General features: G+C 48.5%; 1 protein-coding gene across 4 annotated transcripts in view; it reads right to left on the bottom strand.

Moving 5' to 3' along the window:
- The window catches only part of Ppp1r16b (protein phosphatase 1 regulatory subunit 16B), a 101,530-nt gene extending 81,142 nt beyond the window's left edge, over positions 1 to 20,388 (bottom strand). For 2 of the 4 annotated variants that reach the window (XM_076851846.1, XM_076851849.1), the window contains exon 1: positions 20,306 to 20,382. The gene's annotated coding sequence lies outside the window, so the exon portion shown is untranslated. The other 2 variants (XM_076851847.1, XM_076851848.1) reach the window with 2 other exon arrangements.
- Positions 20,389 to 20,631: the final 243 nt, after the last annotated feature.

Raw genomic sequence — 20,631 nt, 5'->3', positions numbered from 1 at the left:
CACCCATCTTGAGTTGCCCCAATCAGATGTTCTCCCTTCCCACTCTATGTGACCTGGAAGTATGAAGCTCAGTTGCTGCTGGAAGCCAATCTTGGATGTCACCAACACTTGGGAGTGACAGTTGAGAAACAGGATCTTTAAGGAGCCTCAGCACTTTGGCTATCCAAACCAACAAAACCTCCTATATTATTTAAGCCAGTTGAATTGGTTTTTTTCCTTTACTTATGTCCCCAAGTCACCCTAACTGAGAACAATGACACTTTCAGGGTAGCCGGCATAGGGACCCCAGGAGGAACTGTGGCCTATAGCAAATTGAGTGACCTCTTGCTGGGGCACATTACCAGATCCCTCCCCTCCCTTCTGCAATGACCATTTCTGGCCTTTCAGGCCCAAGTAGAGGGCTATCCTTGAGCAAGGATGGAAAGATCAAAGCCAGGTTCCCACAGCAGCCCTGCCCACCGAGGACTACACAGGGGGATCGAACCCAGGGCCTTGTGCATGCCGGGAAGTGCTGCGCCACTGAACTATATCACCAGCCCCCTGTTCCTCCTTAATTCCAGGAGAGTCGCTGACTGACACATCTCTAGACTGGAGCCAACTGCTTTGAGAAAAACAACGTGAAGGAAGGTGAATTCAAATTGAAGAGACTTTCAAACATGAGTCAGAAAGCATTTCAAAGTTCACACCGTTAAAAGAAAATGCTAAGATTTTGTTCCTGGTTCTTCAGCTATTCTTCCCTGCACAATCTTGGCAGCTGTCTGGGGGAAGGCCGGGAGTGCTTTTCTCCTCGTGTTTCCTGCACCATTGAGCACGAGGGGAAAAGGAAAACAAAACAAACAGCCCAGCCCTCCTCCTCCTCTGATCTCACTTGGGACCCGCTTTCTCTCCTAAAGGACACACACCCCCGCCCTCCCACAACACATGTCTTTGAATAACAGAATCATTTTTTCAGCATAATGATGCTTTACTCATGAGCAAAGAGACTTCTGGGGCCCTTGGTGCTCCCAATATCTGAATTCGAAACTATCCTTGTCCCCCGGACCCTATTCTCACTGACTGCCCTATTCCTGCTGGGGCGAACCTTCTATCACCCTACGCAGGCCTCCTAGTGTGGCGTCAGTTGTGGGACTCAGGTCCCCGAGGACCAGCTCCTTAACTCTGCTTATCCAGCTGTGCTTCATTCATTCAGGTCTCTGAATGGCAGCCCGGGGTTGGCCCTGGCTTGACACTGCCCACTGAAGCCCATTTTCAGGACTTTGTGTTTATGGTAGGAGAGGGGAGGCAGGATTCAAAAGTCAAGAGTCCAAAGGGAACAAAGAGTGATCGAGCAACTAATACCCCTGAGCTGTCTCAGGAAAAGAACCAGCGATTAGATAATAAGGCCCTCTGTCTGAACTGCCTGGGTCACATTGGGAGCAGAGGAAGAGTCAGGGTCACATACAGGCAGCATGAAGAAGCAGGAGCAGCTGGGCATGAGGAGAAACCATCTAACAAAGCTAACAGTTCACAGAGCCTGGCCGGGCTACTCGTGAGTTTGCTGAGAGAGAAGATCCAGGTCAGGTAGTAGACAGGACTGCGTCAGGGAGCCCCAGTTCTGGCCTGGAGAGAGATGATCATATGGGGAGTGAGCATCTATCACGCATGTCTGCAAGATGGCATTTGGTGACCAACAGTCAAGACAACCTAGAGGGACCCAAGTAGACGCTGATTGACATTTTGGATTGGTTCTGCCTGTGAAGGTGAAGCAGCCTTCTCAGGCTCATTTCCAGGAAAACTTCAAAGACAACCACAGCCCACACCAGGACCACACCAGTCCTCCATGCTGCATCCCCCACCAACCCAACCCAGAGAGGTGGGCTAAGAATACCAGTGTGGAGAAGGCTTCAGGGGCCAAGAACGTAGGTGCTAAGGACTAAGGGCACACACAAGGCCGAGAGGATGCCGGTGCTAAACCAAACCAAAGAAGCTTATGTAAGAGCTAAGCACAGGGAAATGGGAGTCGGGTTGCAAGGGTGGTTTCTCCAGACCCAGGGAATGGGGTTATTTTCCAAAGGAGGCCACCTGTGACCACAGGACATCCTCCTGGGTTACAAGGTGAGTAAACAGGGGTGGCTGTTCACGTTGGCTAGGCCTGGAGTGGCCTCGGTCTCCTCTGCCGAGCTCTCTCAGCTGACGTCCTTGACTAAACTTTCTTCTCTGTGTCAACTCTTAAGTTGGTGGTGGCTGCTTGGAGCACTGGGAGGAGAGGAATCAGGAAGCCATGTGTGTAACAGGAGAGAATGCCGTGAGGGCTAACAGTGTCTGCCAGGGCTACAGACGTGGGAAGCAGGGGTGAGCACGTTGCAGCATGTTCCCCTCAACCTGGCTTTCAGTACTGGCCTTCACCCCAGGGGTTAGAACACTCTAGTCTTAAACATAAGCACCTGGAATGTTATCAAACCGAGTGGCAAGACCCCTCAAATCCCAGGATTTCATCCAGACAACACCACAAAATCGCTGTGGCCTCAGTCAAGAACACCTGAGGCTCACCTGCCTGGGGGGTTGGGGGGTGAATGAACAGCTGGTGCTCATCCTGCAAAAGGGACTGGACCTAGCTCCTAGGAAGCTATATGCTGAGCCAACTCAAGAAAGGATGGCAGCCCCTGTAGCTGCCTGCCGTGTCTCCCACACCCTCCCTGGAGTAGAGGGAGATGCCATGCCGGCGGGAACTGGATGAAGTCCACTTATGAAGGGGAGAGGGACAGAGTGCTGCCACCAGCTGACCCACTCCTGGCCACCTAGATCCAGAGATTACTGTCTTGTCAATTCCAAGCATCTTGGGCTCCACATCACAACCAACATAAAAGAGGAAGGGGCCTCTGGTCTGATCCCTAATCAGATCTCTCTCCACTCCAGGAATCTCACAAATATCCCTAGCAAGCCATCTCCTCACCACCACCACCACCACCACCACCCCCCCCTTTTTTTTTTTTTTTGGTACCAGGGATTGAATCCAGGGATGCTAACCACTGAGCCACATCCCCAGCCCTTTTACTTTTTATTTTAAGACAGGGTCTCACTAAGTTGATGAGGCTGGCTTTGAACTTGCCATCTTCCTGCCTCAACCTCCCGAGTCACTTACACGCATGCAACACGGTGCCAGGCTCTCCTTCCACCAGCCAGGGGCATTCTTCGCCAGTTAGGAAGTAGTTGAGGTGGGAGTTTTAAAACTTTTCATAGAGATTATTCACTGAGGTTTAGAGGATAATTCTAAGGAAGCATGGGCAACAGCAAGCAGCAAGTTTGATTTGAAGGAGAAAGTCCTACCTGGAGGAAGAAAGAATGAGACGGAGAAGGGAGACAGCGAAGCAGAAATCGATTCCAATTAACTACAGCCAGTAAGTACAGATGTGTGATTCGAACCCAGGTCTAACTCCGAAGCCTTCGTACACTACAGCAGAAGGAGAAGAAATAACTAGGGAAAAATTCTAAAGAACCATAAGGGTTTTTTAAAGACCTTCCATGAGAAATGCAAGATTTTAGAAAATCCACAGTATTAACAATCAGAAAGAGAAGAGGCATTTTGGCTAAGAAACCAGATGGACCAATTTGTAATAGAAAAAATACTTGCTGAAACCAGTGTACAGCAAAATGTATGCTAATGAAACTGTAGGTGAGCATTGTTTAAAACTATGTGCATGAAATGAACCCAGAGACAAGAGAATTTTCGATAAGAAGGAAAGCTTTATGCACAATGTCCCTTCCACCTATCTAGCGCTGTGCATGTGACATTGCCTGGAATCTTTTCACCAACTCTAAAAATGTAGGTATTATCCCCATTTCAAAGAGAAGACTGAGCCTCAGAGAGGCCAAGGCACTAGTAAGTAGGGACAGTGTTCCAGCTATTTGCAGTCGGAGTAGCCCAGGATCTGTCTGATGCGTCAGTGCCCAGGCCATCCACTAAGCATAAGTAATACCTCTCCTGCTTGAAAACACAATTTTTAAAAAGTCAGGGAAAATGGGCCACAGTAGCCTGACTGGTAACAAGAAAGAGTCCTTGAAGGAAAATAAATGAAATCTATGCAGAGTAAGAAAAACTGATTAAAATCATAACTTCTCTTACTGTTGGAGCTGTCCTTGCTTTTGGAGGCTTGAGCTGGAGATATATGTATCTCATTCTAAATTCCATTAAATGCGCCTTCCAAATCCCTGCGGGCCCCGCCCCCACGGCCAGCCTCTCCTTTCTGAGGAGAACTTCCGCACTTTCACTTCACCCCCAGCTCCCGAGCCAGATTCATAACTGCTCCTGCCCTCCCTCCTCTCCTCTCTGGGAGATGAAACTGTTATTGTCTAGATCGGGAAGTTTCCAGATGCTCTACAGTTTGGTCAATAAATTTTTCATCCAATATGCAGGTTTTGAAGTATGTATGCTGGATCTGTGACCTTGCAGGTCACCATGCAGAGAAGCGCTCTGTAGGTGACTGCAGGTACAGTACTACTTCTGTCCCTCCCCTTTGATCTCCAGCCAAAGTTCTTTCACTTTGATTCCCTCCTCTTGGGTATACAGAATGCTAAGCATACCTCTGCTTCCCTTCTTTCCTTCTAACAGGATAAAGTCTCCATGAACCAGAAGCCCCATCCCACAAAAGTGGTGTTATTATGGGAATTGAATTTATCTCCTCATGTTACAATCTCAGGTCGCTCAGCTATCTGGGATTCTGACTTCTCCCAACCTTCTGATCTTCACCAGCAAATCACTGAACACCCTCTCTGTTTCAATCGGGTGGCCAATGAATATTAGTTAGGGGGTTTTCTTCTGGCAATTTTCTCTGCTCATGCATTTCCATTGTAAATTTAAAGCCTCATTCATTTAGTCAAGAGGTAAGTATTTATTGCCATCTACCACATGCTGGGCAGTAAAGGAAGCTGGCTCCCAGGATCCCTGAATGAACAAACCTCCTGATCAGAGAGGTTCTGCTTTAGTCATGCTGGGCCAACCTTCCTGTATATGGTTACTATGAACTCTAGACACGCCCTCCCCCGCCAAAAATAAATAAGTTTATTGGAATTCACCAGATTTGTTTGACCACAAGTGGCACAAACTGGAAGGAAGTCAACATTAAAAAGAAAAAAATGGCACCAAGTAACTTTTGCAGGTTTGTAACTCTTTACCTGACGGAAGGCCCCAGTGGATGCTGTACATAGTGGCTAAGCTTGGATAGAAAACATCTCTTTCACCATTTGAGCAATTAAAGCATAGAAATCAAGTAATCACAAGCTGGAGAGTGAAGAGAGATATCTCTGAAAAGACAGAGTCACAGAATAGTATCCCCATATGTTGAGGGAACACTGTGCCCAAATCTCCCTCAATGGTAAATGTGTAGGGCAGACTCCAAGCAGTTCAACTACGGTCAAATGACCTGGACAAAGATTTCAGATGTTGTCCCACCCAAAGGAGACTGAATTTGGAGTTTGACTTGGTTCAAGTTAACAGCTAGATTTAAAAAAAAAAAAAAAAAAATCACTATGTTCTGAGAATCCAGAATCTCTTCAAGTCTCACTCATCCTCAACTTTCAGGACATAATCTAAAATTACTAGACAGATTTTTAAAAATAGGAAATGTGACCCAAACTCAAGAGAAAAGGCCATCAATGAAGACTTATCTCAAGATAAACCAGACCTTAGAATCCACAGATAAGGATTCCAAAGCAGATATCATAGCTTCACTCAAGGCTATAAAAGAAATTATGTTTGTAATAAGTGAACAGATAGGAAATCTCAGCCACAACATAGAAATGACAAAGAACCAAAATAATGAATCAATTCAGCTAAATCCTCTCTGACACCTTGCTCTGCATCCATGTGAATTGTGCTTCCCACTCAGGATAGTTATATAGTCCTAATATTTATTTCAATGATCCCTCTTTTTAGCTTTTTCTAAGTGCCATGTTCTGGACAAGCTTCAAGGTATAAAAATATGGCATAAAATTCTAAACTCTGGTCCCAAAGACCAGTTCTCCTCTGACAACATCTATATGGTCATTTCTCATGTCTTCCTGTCTCTGTCAGGTTTTTAATCTCTCTCTCTCTCTCTCTTTCTCTCTCTCTCTCTCTCTCTCTCTCTCTCTCTCTCACACACACACACACACACACACACACATACACACACACACACACACAATTGAAGTCCCACATGTCCTCTTTCCAGAGCTTTGTGATGCTTCAAGCTCCATCATTCAGTCATTTGACCCACATAAAGCCTGTGGGAATGAGGGGCAGCCTGCCAGGTTCCATACACCTGAACATCTGTCCTTCCCAGCAAAACACCTTCCACTGACTGATCTGCCAGGTCAAAAACTCTGGCTACACCTTCAGTAGATGAATGGATAAAGAAAATGTGGTGTATATACACAATGGAGTATTACTCAGCAATAAAAGAGAATAAAATCATGGCATTTGCAGGTAAATGGATGAAGTTGGAGAATGTGATGCTAAGTGAAGTTAGCCAATCCCAAAAGACCAAATGTTCTCTCTGAAATAAGGAGGCTGATTCATAATTGGGTTGGGGGTGGGGAGCATGGGAGGATTAGGTGAATTCTAGATAGGGCAGAGGGGTGGGAGGGGAAGGGAGGGGGCATGGGAGTAGGAAAGACAGTGGATGAGATGGACATCCTTATCCTAAATACATGTATTAAGACACAAATGGTGTGACTCTGCTTTGTGTACAACCAGAGACATTAAAAATTGTGTTCTATATGTGTAATACGAAATGTAATGCATTCTGCTGTCATATATAACAAATTAGAATTAAAAATTAAAAAAAAAAAAAACTCTGGTTACAGACAGTGTAACATCCCATTCTCCAGTTCCACCAACACTTTTCAAACACATGTTAGGTAGAAGGGTTTCAAACATGACTATGCATGGAATCAACTGGAAATTCTGGGCATACACAAGAAGACCACAGAGCAAGATTACTACATAGCTACCAGAATCATCATTTTTTTTAAAGGACAGTATTTGGTAGTTTCAAGGTGGGGATGACTGACAAGGGATACAGTGCTGCCACTGGATTGCTGGGTGTCTCTTGAACATGCCCTATTTGTGAAAAATTCATTTACTTGGGATTTATGTGCCTTCATGTATATATTCTTCCACAGTAAATCATTGCAATTTTTAAAAAGTATACTGATGTCTGAGGGTCCCACCTCGACAGATTTTGGTTTGATTGGTCTGGAGTGTAGCCAGGAATTGACGTTTCTAACAGCTCTCCCAGGTGGGTCTGATGTGCATCCAAGAACCACTGTGTCAGAACTTGGCAACCCTTCTCACTATTTCTTGGAGCAGAAAATGCTGCTGCTTCTCCAGAAAACCTAAATCAGGATGTTTTCTGGAAAACACCAGGAGACAACTATAACAGGCCTTCCATGGAAAAATAGGTGATATATTTCACCATTATAATTATTAACTTTTATTGAACATTTACTGCATTCCAAGAGTGAGCAAAGTGCTCTATCTACACTATCCCATTTAACCTTCCCAACAAGTCTACATGACAGGTACTGTTGACTCCCATTTTAAAAGGAAGCTCAGTGGGGTTAAGTCACTGCCTAAGGCACACTGCCAGAGAGCAACAGGGTGGGACCCTCAGACAGGGGTAGGGTTCAAGTCCAGATTGGCTTTGACCCTGAAGTCCCTGTTCCTTAGCCACCACCCAAACTACCTCTCCAGTCAGTTCTTGACTGCAGGACTTCACAGAGCCTTTATTTGCTAATGGGAACTGTGAGTTTCCAACACAAGAATGCAGATGCCCCAGTTTCCAAAGTCGTTTGCTTGCCACTGAATCAGCCCATCATCCACACAGCTGGCAGAGTTCGCCTTCCTAGGCTGAGTCTGATTCTGTATTTCCCTTTTGGGGAGATGTGATGGCTCTCACTACCTGTTAGAGTCAAGCTCAAGCCCTCAGCCTAAAGACCAGACCGCCCAGCCTCTGTCCTTGACATTTCCTCTTTCTGCCTGGCCATCCTAGCCTCCCTCCCCCCACCTCCAACCCTTAAGTACCCGATTTTCCAGCAACGCTGAACAGGCCTGATGGCTCCCACCTGCGCAATGGTACCAGCATCTGCTGAGACTCTACAATGTACCAGGAACCCTACGGACATCCCCACAACGAGTCTTAAAAACCACCACCATTATCCCCAGTTGACAGATAGGAAAGGAAGGCTCAGATTAACACACCCAAAGTCACAGCCAGGAAGCGGCAGGTCTAGGGTTGAACCCCAGGTCCATCTACACAGAGCCCATGCAGTTCTCTACACCACACTCACCTCCCTCCCCACACGTGCGGTTCCGTGGGGTGGCAACACCCTGCTTTCTCTCCACCTGGAAAAGGCTCCATGCTCCCTGAGAGCTGACTCCAGTGCTGTCCTGACAATATCCATCCTAAGTACGTTCCAGGCACTTGACTCACCCTGCCTCATTCAGACAATGTTGTCTCATTGCTCTTTATTTTACTTTATTTATTTTGGGGGTGCTGGGAATTGAACTCAGGAACACTCTACCTCTGAGCTACACTCCCAATTATTTTTTTATTTTGAGACAGGGCCCCGCTAAGTTGCCCAGGCTGGCTTTGAACTTGCAATCCTCCTGCCTTCCGAGTTGGTGGGACTACAGGCGTGTACCACCGTGCCCAGCTCTCACTACTCTATATTTCCTCTGAATTATTCTTTATTTGCCCTCTCTAGTTCCTCTCTCTAGTTCCAAGGCATTTGGCCACATCTCTACAGGGACACTTAATGCTCAGTTGAGTAAGTGTTGGCTTTAGACTGCCTCCTTCATTTGACTGGCTGCTCTTGGAAGACAAGGGATACTTGCTATTCACTCTTCATTACCATCGCAGAGCCACCCAGCACAGAGGAGGTATCCAATAAATGGGAGAGAGTGGACAGGAGGGTGTGAGACTAAAAATTCACTAAGATCATCCCACAGTCCCAAGGCCAGGAAGTGGCCCTTCAGCTTGGAACAAGTGCGGTAGCATCAAACCAGAGAGAACCGATCTGGATGATCGGGGAAAGAAGGTAGACCGCTAACTTCCCTTCCACAGGCAGATAGAGTAGGGATGCCCTGGCTCACCCTCTCTTCCCTCTGCATCTCCACAACTGCTTCCGTGTATCCCTGACTCTGGGATTTATTATGAAAGTAATGGCTGGGCTCATTCCATAGCCCTGTATCAGTTGATATTCTCAATGGCTCCTTGCCTTGTGTTGCTCTTAAGATGTCCCAAGTGAACGAAGAGATGTATGGGATAGGTAGGTCCCAACTAAGTGGTTAGATCAGCTATCAGATCCTTTTCTAAATGGACCTATTTCCTTACAAGGCATAGACAGATCTCAGGCTTGCTTATTCTTACAACACCCATCCTGTGCATCTGCTCTAGGACAGGCACATCTCCTTGTAACCCCTGAGGTAAGCGGCATGTTTATGTCACCCACGTGCAACCTCCAAGGGTCCCAAGGCTGTGGATTTTTTTTTCATATTTTTTTAGTTGTAGTTGGACACAATATCTTTATTTTACTTATTTTTATGTGGTGCTGAGGATCGAACCCAGCATCTTGCACATGCTAGGTGAGCGCTTTACCACTGAGCCACAACCCCAGCCCCAAAGCTGTGGATTTTTAAAGCCAGCCCCTGATCTCTTGCTCCCTGTCCTGGGCTAGCTCTGCCCAGGTGTAAGTGATCAGTAACCACACCCACTACAAACTGGGTTGGGTGTCTGCACAGGCTCTCTCCAACAAACCACCTCAATAAACATGGAAACCACCAAAGAGGCTATTTTAAAATTACTCAGACTCCCTAACTTCTCGCCTCGCCTCTTCCCACCAGAGAGGGGTGCCACTTTTCTGCCTCTAATCAAGTTGTTTTCTTCTGAGAATTTTAAGTGCCCCCGACCTAATGCATTCCAGGACACGGTGCATGCTGTATTTTATGGAATCATTGCAATGCTCATTAAGAGGGGTTTCATCAGACCACTGGCTTATGCCTTCTTCCTGCACAAGGCCAACCACACTGCTGTGCTCTTGTTTTATTCATCCATGTTTCTGCCGACTCCAGGAGATGGGATCAACGTGAGGACCAGGACTGGTTTAATTTTTATCTCCAATACAAAGCACAAGACCAGATAAAATGTAGATCTTGAATATTTAACAATCTTTATATAGGCACATCATAAAATCTGAATTACTGTAGAATCTGACTCAGAAATGTTCTCTTCTATGCAGGTTGAGCATCTCTAATCCAAATATTTTAAATTCAAAATACTCCAACATCTGAAACTTTGGGAGCACCAACCTGACACCATAAGTGGAAAATTCTACACGACCTCATGTGACAGGTCACAGCCAATATGCAGGCACACTAAAAACAATGTGTCAAAGAATCTATGTACCTAAGGTATATGTGAAACATAATTGAATTTTGTGTTGGAATTTGGGTCCCATCCCCCAAGATATTTCACTAAGAACATATATGAAAATACACCAAAATCTGAAAGGGAAAAAAAATGCTTCCAAGCCTTTCAGATACAGGATACTCAACCTGTACCTACCACGCTGGCAAAAATTAAGCTTCCTTAGTGCTCAGTGTTGGAGCCAAGCATGGTAGTACACTCCTGTAATTTCAGTAACTCAGGAGGCTGAGGCAGGAGGATCTCAAGTTCCAGGTCAGCCCAGGCAACTTAGCAAGACCCTGTCTAAAAATAAAAAATAAAAAGGGCTGGAGATGTGGCTCAATGTCAATAGTAATGTGCCTTGAATTCCATCCCCAGTACCCCCCCCCCAAAAAAAAAATTCTCAGTATTGGAGAAGAATGGGAAACAGGCAGCCACACTGAGGAAACAGAAATTGGTTTGGTCTCTTGGGAGGACAATTTGGCAATATCTGACCCAGTTTCAATTGTAATAAATTTTCCTTATGGATAAAATCATACCATTGTAGGAAGATACACGCTGTACAAATGAGGATTTTATAACCTTATACATCTGCATTAGGAAAGAACTAGGAACTATTTCAACCTCAGCAAGGGACAAGAAAGTAAACGATGGTATTTTATTTTATTTTTTTAAATCACTGGAATACCACCCAGCCTTTCCAGGTCTGCTGGGAGTAGTGGTACACCCCTGTAAATCCACTGACTCAGGAAGATGAGGCAGGAGGCTCTCAAAGTCTAGCCCAATTGAGGCAACTTAGTGAGACCCTATCTCGCTGCCCCCTGAACAGCCATTAATTCAGATAGCAGGGAGGGGCAATGGGGATTAAGAAAGACACACAAACATCAAGAGAGAAAGCTGGGATTAGATGGGAAACTGATCTCTGGTTGAGAACAGTGACTCAGAGCTGTCTTGGCATGTTTATTATATAGGTTTTATCATCAAAAGGTGATTTATGGGAAAGTTTCTGCAAAGCAGGCAGGCTTGAAGGTCGCAGCACTGACAGACATCACAGTTATCTTGTTATGCTCAGAATCTCCTATCCCTAGGAGTTACTGTCTGAGTTTCAAGGTCAAGACTGATAGCTCTGAGCCTTTGTACGGACTTTCCTCCAGCGGGGTATCACCATAGCAACTGGGCAATCTTAACCTCTACTTTAGCACAGGGGGTTCCCAGCACTAGCGCACCATAACCACAAGGCAATCAAAAACCTTGATCCACATCACTGTGCCCCATACTATCTCAAAATAAAAAGTGAAAAGGAGCTGGGGGTGTAGCTCAGTGGTAGTGTGCCCCTGGCTTCAATCCCCAGTACCAAAAAAAAAAAAAAAAAAAAACACGCAGGCCTATGCATATGTGTTGACAGGTGCTCAGATACATTAGTTGAAAAAAGAAGCCTCAGAAGAGTGTGGCACAGATGCATTAAAAAGAGAAAGGGATAAATATGCAAATGGATATGAGTTTGTGTATGCATCTGAAATTTATGGAAAGATACAGAAAACATTGAGGGATTTTGTCTGGGGAAGGGTTTGAGTGGCTGGGGAAGACAGGGAAATTTTACTTTCCATTTTCCACTTTTCTGTACTGTGTGAATTTTTTATGATGTGCTTGTTTTCTTTTTATAATTAAAAAGCATAAAACATAGCAATAAGAAAACAAAAGCTTGATTTCATATGTCAAAGGAAACAAACAAATGACATTTTGGGGAAAGTCTTCCATATTTCCTAATAAGGCTATAGGTAATGTTCCTGCCTACAGGTGAGCTGAGGACAGCAATAGTTCTAACGGGACCCTCGAGACATGGAAAGTCACCAACAAGGGCCAACAACCCTGAAGAGAATGTCAGAATGTGTACCTTTTACTTGCAACTGGATGACAGCAAATAAAACCAGTTCTGATGAAGACAACCAAGAAATTCTGAGAACTCCCCAGCCTGGCCTGGACACTGGGGATGCCCAGGTAAGTGATGGCTATGAGTAACCTGGTGAACAACTCAGCTGACCCTGTCCCTGGGAATGTAATGACACAGGGCTCTGCTCACTTGTCCCTTCTGCTCTATGGCCATCTATTACTCCCAGAAGCTAACTTTAAAGATAATAATGCAATAATAACAGTTGATACATAGCAAGTACATCTTACACCACAAGCAAAGACTACCTGCTTCATTGTATCCATGTCATTGTACTGCTATCTATCCTGTTTTACACCTGGCGAAACCGGAGTTCAGCCACTGAAGTTAAGCAAGTGTCTTCTCAAGATTGCAGTAAGTGGTGAAGACAGTAATTGAACCCAGGTCTGACTCCAAAGCCAGTCAGGGTCACTTCAAGCCTCCCTCTCCCATCTGAAGGAAGGACTACAATAAAAGCACTGCCAGCCAGGCATGGTGGCGCACACCTGTAATCCCAGTGGCTCAGGAGGCTGAGGCAGGAAGATGGCAAGTTCAAGGCCAGCCTCAGCAATTTAGCAAGGCCCTGAGCACTTTAGTGAGGCCCTCTTTCAAAATAAGAAGTGAAAACAGTCTGCAGATGTGACTCAGTGGTTAAGCACTGGGTTTAATCCCTGGTACCAAAAAAAAAAAGGTACTCCCTGAGAGGAGGGACAACTCCACAGAGAAAAGGCAGCATTTCTGTGCAAAGAAAAGCCAGAAAGTGAAATAATTAAGGGCAAGGGCCTTGAAGCCAGAGGTGCTTGATTCAAGTCCTGACTGTATGACCTTGGGGATGTCCTTGAATCTCTCTATGCCTCACTTTCCTGTGCAATAGTAATTAGGGTGGGAATAATGCCACCTGATTTGCCAGGAGAATTAAAAGAGTTAAATAGACAGTGCTCATAATAAGTACCAAATGTTAATGATTATTACTAATATTAAGAAAAGTTCACCCTTCCCTCCAGGCAGACGCAATCCTGCAGGGGGCAGAGCTTGGCCAGTGGAACACAGGCTGGGTTTTAGCTTCTCCCTTAGCCAAGTACCCTTGGGCAGTACCTAGCTCTTCAACCCTAGCCTAGTCCTGCTGAGCAATTAACCAGTGCTTGGTGCCAGTTCTTCCTCCCACCTTCTCCTCCACCATGTGAATCAGAGTCACCTGGCACACCTTTTTAAACAAACAGATTCCCCCACATTGGCTGATTCTGACGCAGGTAGGCTGGGCTAGGGCCCAGGGATCTGTATTTTTAACAAAAGCCCCAGGTGACCAGTTGACCTAGGAACAGTGTGTTCCTGGACACATGTTTTCGGAAGCACTAGAGCTCATCATACAAGTGCTGGCTGTTTCAGCTGCTCCCTGAGGCCAAGCATCCCGTCTGGTCCTAGGTCTGGGCACACAGCAAAGAGGTGCAGTAAACATCTGCGACTCTGCAAGCCAGCCAGCAGAGCAGATGGCTGTGCAAACAGGCACACAGGCTGAATTTGCTTTTGTGCTTGAGTGGGTCACACCAGGGACCCTCACCTGTAGGCTTAGAGTTCTCCAGCTTGCTGCTACTCAAAGTGCAGTTCACAGACCAGAGGGATGGCACCCTGGGAACCTACTAGAAACACAGAAGCTCTGTCCCCAGCCCCCCTGAGTACACTCTGCATTCTAAGAGGAACCTCAGGGTTTGAGGCATACACTCCAGGCATAAATCCTGACCCCTTCCCCTCACTGCGTAAATTCTAACCGATGTGCACATCTAATGGGGACCAACCTTGTCCTTCAAACTCCTACAGAGACCTGAAAAAACAGCGTATTCTTTTCAATAGTCAGATTCATGCTCAGCAACCAACCGAGGCTCAGAGGGAACCATTGCTTTAATGAGTTATTTATTTCAAAGTCCATATTAAAATAAGTCTTCCCAATAAATTATTTAGAAAAAGAGAGAGACAACGCTGGCCTCTATAATTCTGGGCGTAAAACACTCCCTGCCTTTAAACACAGTTTCAACCCCTCTTCCCTACCCAAAGCCATCCGAAGACATCAAACAGCAGAAGAAAACTAGCACCTTCTTCCTGTTGGCCAGGCGACAAGACATCAGGCAGATTTCACGCCACAGCTTGACCTCATCAGTCCAAGGCCTATCACACCGCTGTAAATGACAGTAGAAAAATAGCCATTCAGTGGGTTTCCTTCAATCCACCAGAAGGGAAAAAACAGGAAGCTATCACAGCTGCACCCGGCCTGACAAATCCCAAGGGCCCAGCGGACAGGGCGTTTCTTGTCAGCACCTACATCCCCCAGCCCCAGCAGCCTACTTGTTCAGGCTAAGGTGGGCCCTGCATCTGCATAAGCAAATGCAGAGGTGACTGCAGCATGGATCAAAAGACCCCACACACCTGCTGGGGAGGGAAGACAGTACTTGGTCTGAATTTCTTTGGCCTGCATTTCCAACTGGCTGTTTGTCATTCAGGTTCACCTAAATCTCTTCTGCCCATTCAGAATGTCCTGTAAGCCAAACCCCTGGGACTCCAGGGCACATAGGCCTTCCAAGTCCTCATTCATTCCTTTAATGTATATTGGTTGTCTCCTGGGCTTCTGGGTGCTGAGCATCACACTGGGCAACTGGGGACACAGGGCTGAATGGATTAGACAGTCACTGACCTTATGGGACTTACAGTCCAGTGGAGCTTTCTCAACCTTGGCACTATTAACAACATTTGGGCTCAGATCTTCTCTCTTTCTCTCTCTCTTTCTCTCTCTCTCTCTCTCTCCCCCCCCCCCCCCGTGGGAGGCTGTGCTGTGTACTATAGCATATTTAGCAGCATCCCTGGTCTATATGTGCTAGAGAGATCTTTGGTCAGCAGCTCCTGTCCCCCTGTGCCCTCCCTCCTGGGTTGTGACAACCCAAAACACTTCTAGATGTTGGTAAATGTGCTGTGGTGGGGCAAATTTTCTCCAACTGAGAACCAGGAGACTATAAGAATAATGATCACCATAGAATGTAACCCTATAATCATAACTAAGTACCACGGAGGAAAATTTGATGGACATTGTACCAATGTTACATACAACTTGAAAGCCAGACATTTTACATGCATCTTACAATCTTTAGGACAACTCTGAATTGTGCATGTGTGTAATATCTATAGTAAATATGGCCTAAATTTCCAGATGAAGAAGAGCCTTTTCCAAGCCTCAGGAAGTGAAAAAATCGCCCGAGGCCCTAAAGCTGGAACCCTAGACCTAAACTTTGTCTCCATGTAAAGGAAACTTGAGCCTTTGTTTAGATGCCTTCTGTAAAGGGCAGGGTCTATGGTCATGTGATGTTCTGAGCAACCATCCTAAAAGACTCATTCCTCTCTGGGGCCACTGTGGGGCTTGGCTACCACCTGCCACATCAATCAGGCTGCAAACTGCCTGCATCAGGGCACATTTGTGGAGCACCAGTGGGCTGAGGAATGACATTCTAGATTCTGACATACTCAAGAACACCTCCCCCCACAAGTACCTGCGCACAGCAATTTCCCCAAAATCACGGCAGGTACTCAGAGCACACCCCACTGTGACCCATCTCCAGAGTGCCTACTGACCAGCATCTGAGGATACAGCATGAGACAAGCCAGACTTTCTGCAGTCAGCTTTAGATATTTACCAAGAGCGTGAAAGAGAAGGTATGGGGCAGCACAGGGCAACTGTGGAGACTCCCCACATGTGAATTCTATACGAGTGGCATGCATTTAGCAATGTGCCTCAGTTTCCCCCTCCATGAAGTGGACAGGTGCATCATTCCAATAAATTGATACAAGGACTCAGTGGCAATGCAAGGCCATGACCTTGACCAGAAAGGCATCTGGTAAAATTTTGTGATCAATAAGGAAATTGGGTCAGGACACTTCCTCCACCCATACCCACTCCTCCATGTGAGACACTGAGTCCCAGGAAGAGAGAAAAAGGTGCAGAGGTCGGGGAAGCATCTCAGGAAGAGGAAGGGGACCTCTGTGCTTCCTAAGTGGAACCCAGGGAGGAACAGGGACTACACTGGCAAACAAGCTCAGGCCAGTCCTTCGTCCCGTGCAAAAGTCAATCCTGAACTTTCTCCGATGCTACAATCAAGACAGCCCTCCTCAGAGACCTGCCACCTGACAAGGCCTGCTTCGGGTCAGCGAGTGTTTAACCATTCAAGGCCCTTGGCAGGATGGCCTCTGCCTCCCTCCCAGGCCAGGCCTCCTAACCCCTGCTCCCTCACACTTGGTGCTGGCTGGGCTCCAGCTGTGACTCCCGCCCAGGGCTCTCCAAAGACACCAAGCGCTCTCAAGCCCATGTGCCATTTCACATGCACGGCGGTTCTCCCTGCAAGAGCTGCCACCCCTCTGGTACCCACCACCTGGAAAACTGTCACTGAAGGGCTCAAATATGCTCCTACAGCAAATTTTGTCCACCTGTTATTGGTAATAATAGACTAATAATAATAGCAACTAACATCTGCGAGTACTTATTCATGTCTAGAAGGTCCTGAGCTAAGTTGTTACCCACATGGTCTCTTTTCTCCTTGTATCACCACCTTCAAAAGGTAGCTTATCCACATGACAGGTAAGAAATCTGTCCGTCATCACTCAGTGATGAAATGGCAGCTTGAAGGTTCACACCCGGTCAGCTTCAGCCCACCTGTTCTCCCATGCTCTTAACACCTGCCTCCTGCTTTTGAAGCTTTTCTTTCACAGGGGCCTCACTGTCTGTCTCCAGGCCTGCCTCTCCCCCAGATGAGAGCCTGAGAGCTGCCTTGGTCATCTTGAAACCCCTTGCTAAGCACAAGGCCCGGAATGGACTGAACATCTGTTGAAGGAATCAATGAGCCCTGGAAAATGATGGCCAGCTGAGAAAGGCTTAAGTGGATGTTCAGACTCCGTGGAGACAGACTCATGCTGGACTCAAATTCCCAGGAGAGAGCCCCACCCTCAACCCAGGAGTCAGGCTCTAGGTTTTCCCTGTCCAGATAGCTAGAGGCAGAGGAGACATAATCTAACTCCCTGAACAGGAGGAAGTAGGGCCTTTGAGAGCTCATTGCAGGAGAGGAAATGGTGGTGATGGTGACAATGATCATTTCCTGCATTCCTCCTGCACCAGGTGATCTACTAAGCACTTTATATGTGTATGATCTCACATGATCCTCACAGCCTTATGAAGTAGGCATTAATATGAGTCCCATTTTTCTGGATGAGAAAACTAGGGCTCAAGAGAATAAGACCTTTACAAAGGGTCCCAGAGCTTTTGGGTTTAGAGTGTAATGTCACCTAGACCTGTCTGGCTTCCTTGCTCTTCATACTTATGGCTTTCTGTAAAAGACAGAATACCTTTTGTGGAGGCCAGTCTCTAAGATGTGATGGGACAGAGAAGTTTGTACCAGTCTTGACTGGGAGGATGCCAGTTGGGACCCCCTGTCTACTGAATGATATAAGGGTTCTGGGGACAGGGAGTGGGGTGGCTATTTTAGAAGAGGTGGACAGAGGCAGGAGTCCTGACAATCTAAGCACAGCATGGAATCAATGCATGTGCCTTGACAATCTGCTAAACCGGGCTGGCTCGGCCTCTATTAGAGAAATTTCACTCTGGGTATGGAGCTGGTTTTGAGAAAAACCTAGGTCAGACTTTTCAAAGAGGCCAAATGAGTACAGCAGAAAGTTCTAGCCTTAAGGGAAAAATGCATCTCAGCCTCAGCGTCCCCTTCAGGCTTCCAAAAAGAGTTAACAGCCAGATTAGAATTTAACCTCCACTCTGGCTCAATTACAAGAGAGAACAAAGTCTGAACAGGCCCCAGGCATCAGCCTTGCCCACCGTGTACTTCCAGGCTAGGGAAGGCCCAGAGAGCAACAGGAAGCCGGTCCTCACCAGAACCACAGAGCTACAAGTGAATGTCACAGCAGGAGGATACCAAAAGAGGCCAAGGAAAGACTGAGTGGTCTTCCTAAAGGAAGAGACTGGGACGAGCTGGGGAGACACTGTTGGTCAGACCCAATTGACAAGCAGGTACCTTCTTGAAGGTCCACAGTGGCCTGGACAACACCTTGTCTGAAATAGCCTAGGGACTGGGGCAGAGAACATGGGATTTGGGTGACAGGTGGGAGAGAAGGGCATGGGGGATTGTGTGGGAAAGGCCCTGTGAGCAGGCAGCGCTCTGGAAGGATTCACCGGCCCCCACCGCCTCCTGCAAGCTGGTTCTTTGTGACAAAACTAGGGAGAGAGATGCAGAAACTCCCCCAGCCCCTGCAGAACCACCCACTAGGGCTCCACTCCTGCACCTGTCTAAGAGACACGCCCAGCTCTAGCCAGTATTGAAGGCGCCAGCGTTTGCTAGGAGGGCTCACCTCCCATGCTCCACTGCACCAAGCACTTCGCAGGCCCGGCACTCATCATCCCCACGGCCTGGGTAGCCCCATTTCATAGAGACCTCTGGGGCTCAGGAGGCCAAGTGCCTTCCCTGCCCGCGGGCAGACAGTTGGCTGAGCTGAGAAGCTTTGTTAGCAGCCTGAAACGAGACCTTTCAGATGGAAGGTTTTCTCCACCAGCCGCAGGAAATGGCAGGGCGCACAGGGAAGTACCCCCGCGGACCGAAGCGGCTAACTGCAGGCCTCTTCCAGAGATCCCGGCGGGAAAGGGCGCCTGGTACCTCGGGGCTCCGAGTCCTCCACAGAGGGCGATTCAGAAACAGCACCTGGTGCTCGGAGCAGCGGGGAACTGGTGGGCGCTTCTGACAGCCAGAACAGGGGCCCATTATGTGGAATCTAATCACATGGGCGCGCAAGCAGCTCGGCTTTCGGTTCTGAGAAGCGCTTATGCAGCCGCATCTCTCTCCCTCCGCTCTCGAGATTTCAGGCAGCGCGGGGTCCTGGGCCTGGCGCGTGGCGGCGGCGCACCGCAGGCTCCCAGGAGGGCCGGATTCACAGCTCGCCTGGGCTCAATTATCCGCCCGGGACTGGGAGCCGCATCAACAGCATTTCCAGTGAAGCCGCAGGCCCGGCCCGGGAGGAGAAAGCAGAGGAAGGGAGTCTGTAATCGGAAAGCAGGCGGATAGCGAGCGCCGCCCCCTACTGGCCCCCCACCCGGGGCGACCTGGGCTCTCCAGGTGACCTTGGGGGAGACCCCTCTGCGCGACCTCTCCATAGAGAGGATCGTATGGCTTCTGCCGACCCTAGGCGCTCGGGGGCGCTACTCCCTGCCGGAGCGGACGCGCGGGACTCGGCGGCAAGGCAAATAGCGCTCCCGGCGCCAGGGACCAGGCAGCCAACGCACAGCGGCCCCGGGGAGAGGCAAGGCGGCCCTGGGGAGAGGCCCGGCGCACGCCTCCCGGGGAACTACAACGCGGGTGTCTGCCCCGGCCGGCCGGCCGACACCGGGGATCCCGCGGCGGGGCAGGTCTGCTCGCCGTGGCATCAGCCCTGGGGACCTTTCCCGCCCGGGCAGGAGCGCTCTCTGCGCCCTGCCGCTACCTACGGGGACCAGGCGCCACCACGCGAGGGGGCGGCGCCCCCATGCCCAGTCCAGAGACTGGGCGCCGGTGGTGTTTAGTGCTCTGTGGCTCCCGCCGGGCATTGCTACCCCCGCAGTCAGCGGCCCATCAGTCAGAACCCACCGAAGACCACTCCCCACCAGCCCCAAGATCGCGCGACTACAACCCCAGCCAACAACCTGCCAGTGCACTCCTCACCCCAGCCTAGACATGGAGGCTCCAGACGCGGGAGAACGCCCCACTCCATCCCTAGTCCTGAGCTCTAGGTACCTGCTTTTCCAGTGCCCCCCCCCCCACCAAATTACCTTAAGTCCCTCGTCCTCCACCAGGTTATCAGAAGCTGAGACCACCTCCCCGCCCAGATTCTTGTCCTTCGCCCTGTCAAGCCGCAGAGCGCAGGGAGGAGGCGGCGCCGCCGGGGAACTCACCCGTTCTCTTGAGCCCTGCCCCGGGCGGCTCCCGGCCCCGGCTCAGTCAGTAGGTCCCCAAGCCGCAGCTGCTGGTGCGGCGACAGAGCCAGCTCTGCTCCGCGGCGAGCCTCCGCGCCGCCTTTCGGCTCCTCCCCCGAGGCGGGGCCTGAGTCGCTGGCGTGGGGTGGACGACTCAACACCAGCCTGCTTGTAAAGGGTGTCAGTGCTCCTGGCGTGGGGGCCTCTTTCTGAACAAGAGGAAATTGAAAGGAGATGAGATGGACTCTTCCTCCCACCCGCTCCCCCTATGGAAAGGAGGAAGTCAAGAATGGCATTCTGGCTCC

This window comes from Callospermophilus lateralis, chromosome 3, assembly GCF_048772815.1.
Source record: "Callospermophilus lateralis isolate mCalLat2 chromosome 3, mCalLat2.hap1, whole genome shotgun sequence".
NCBI lineage: Eukaryota > Metazoa > Chordata > Mammalia > Rodentia > Sciuridae > Callospermophilus > Callospermophilus lateralis.
The sequence above is the reverse complement of the archived record's forward strand: the minus strand, read 5'-3'. Positions and strand labels throughout refer to the sequence as shown.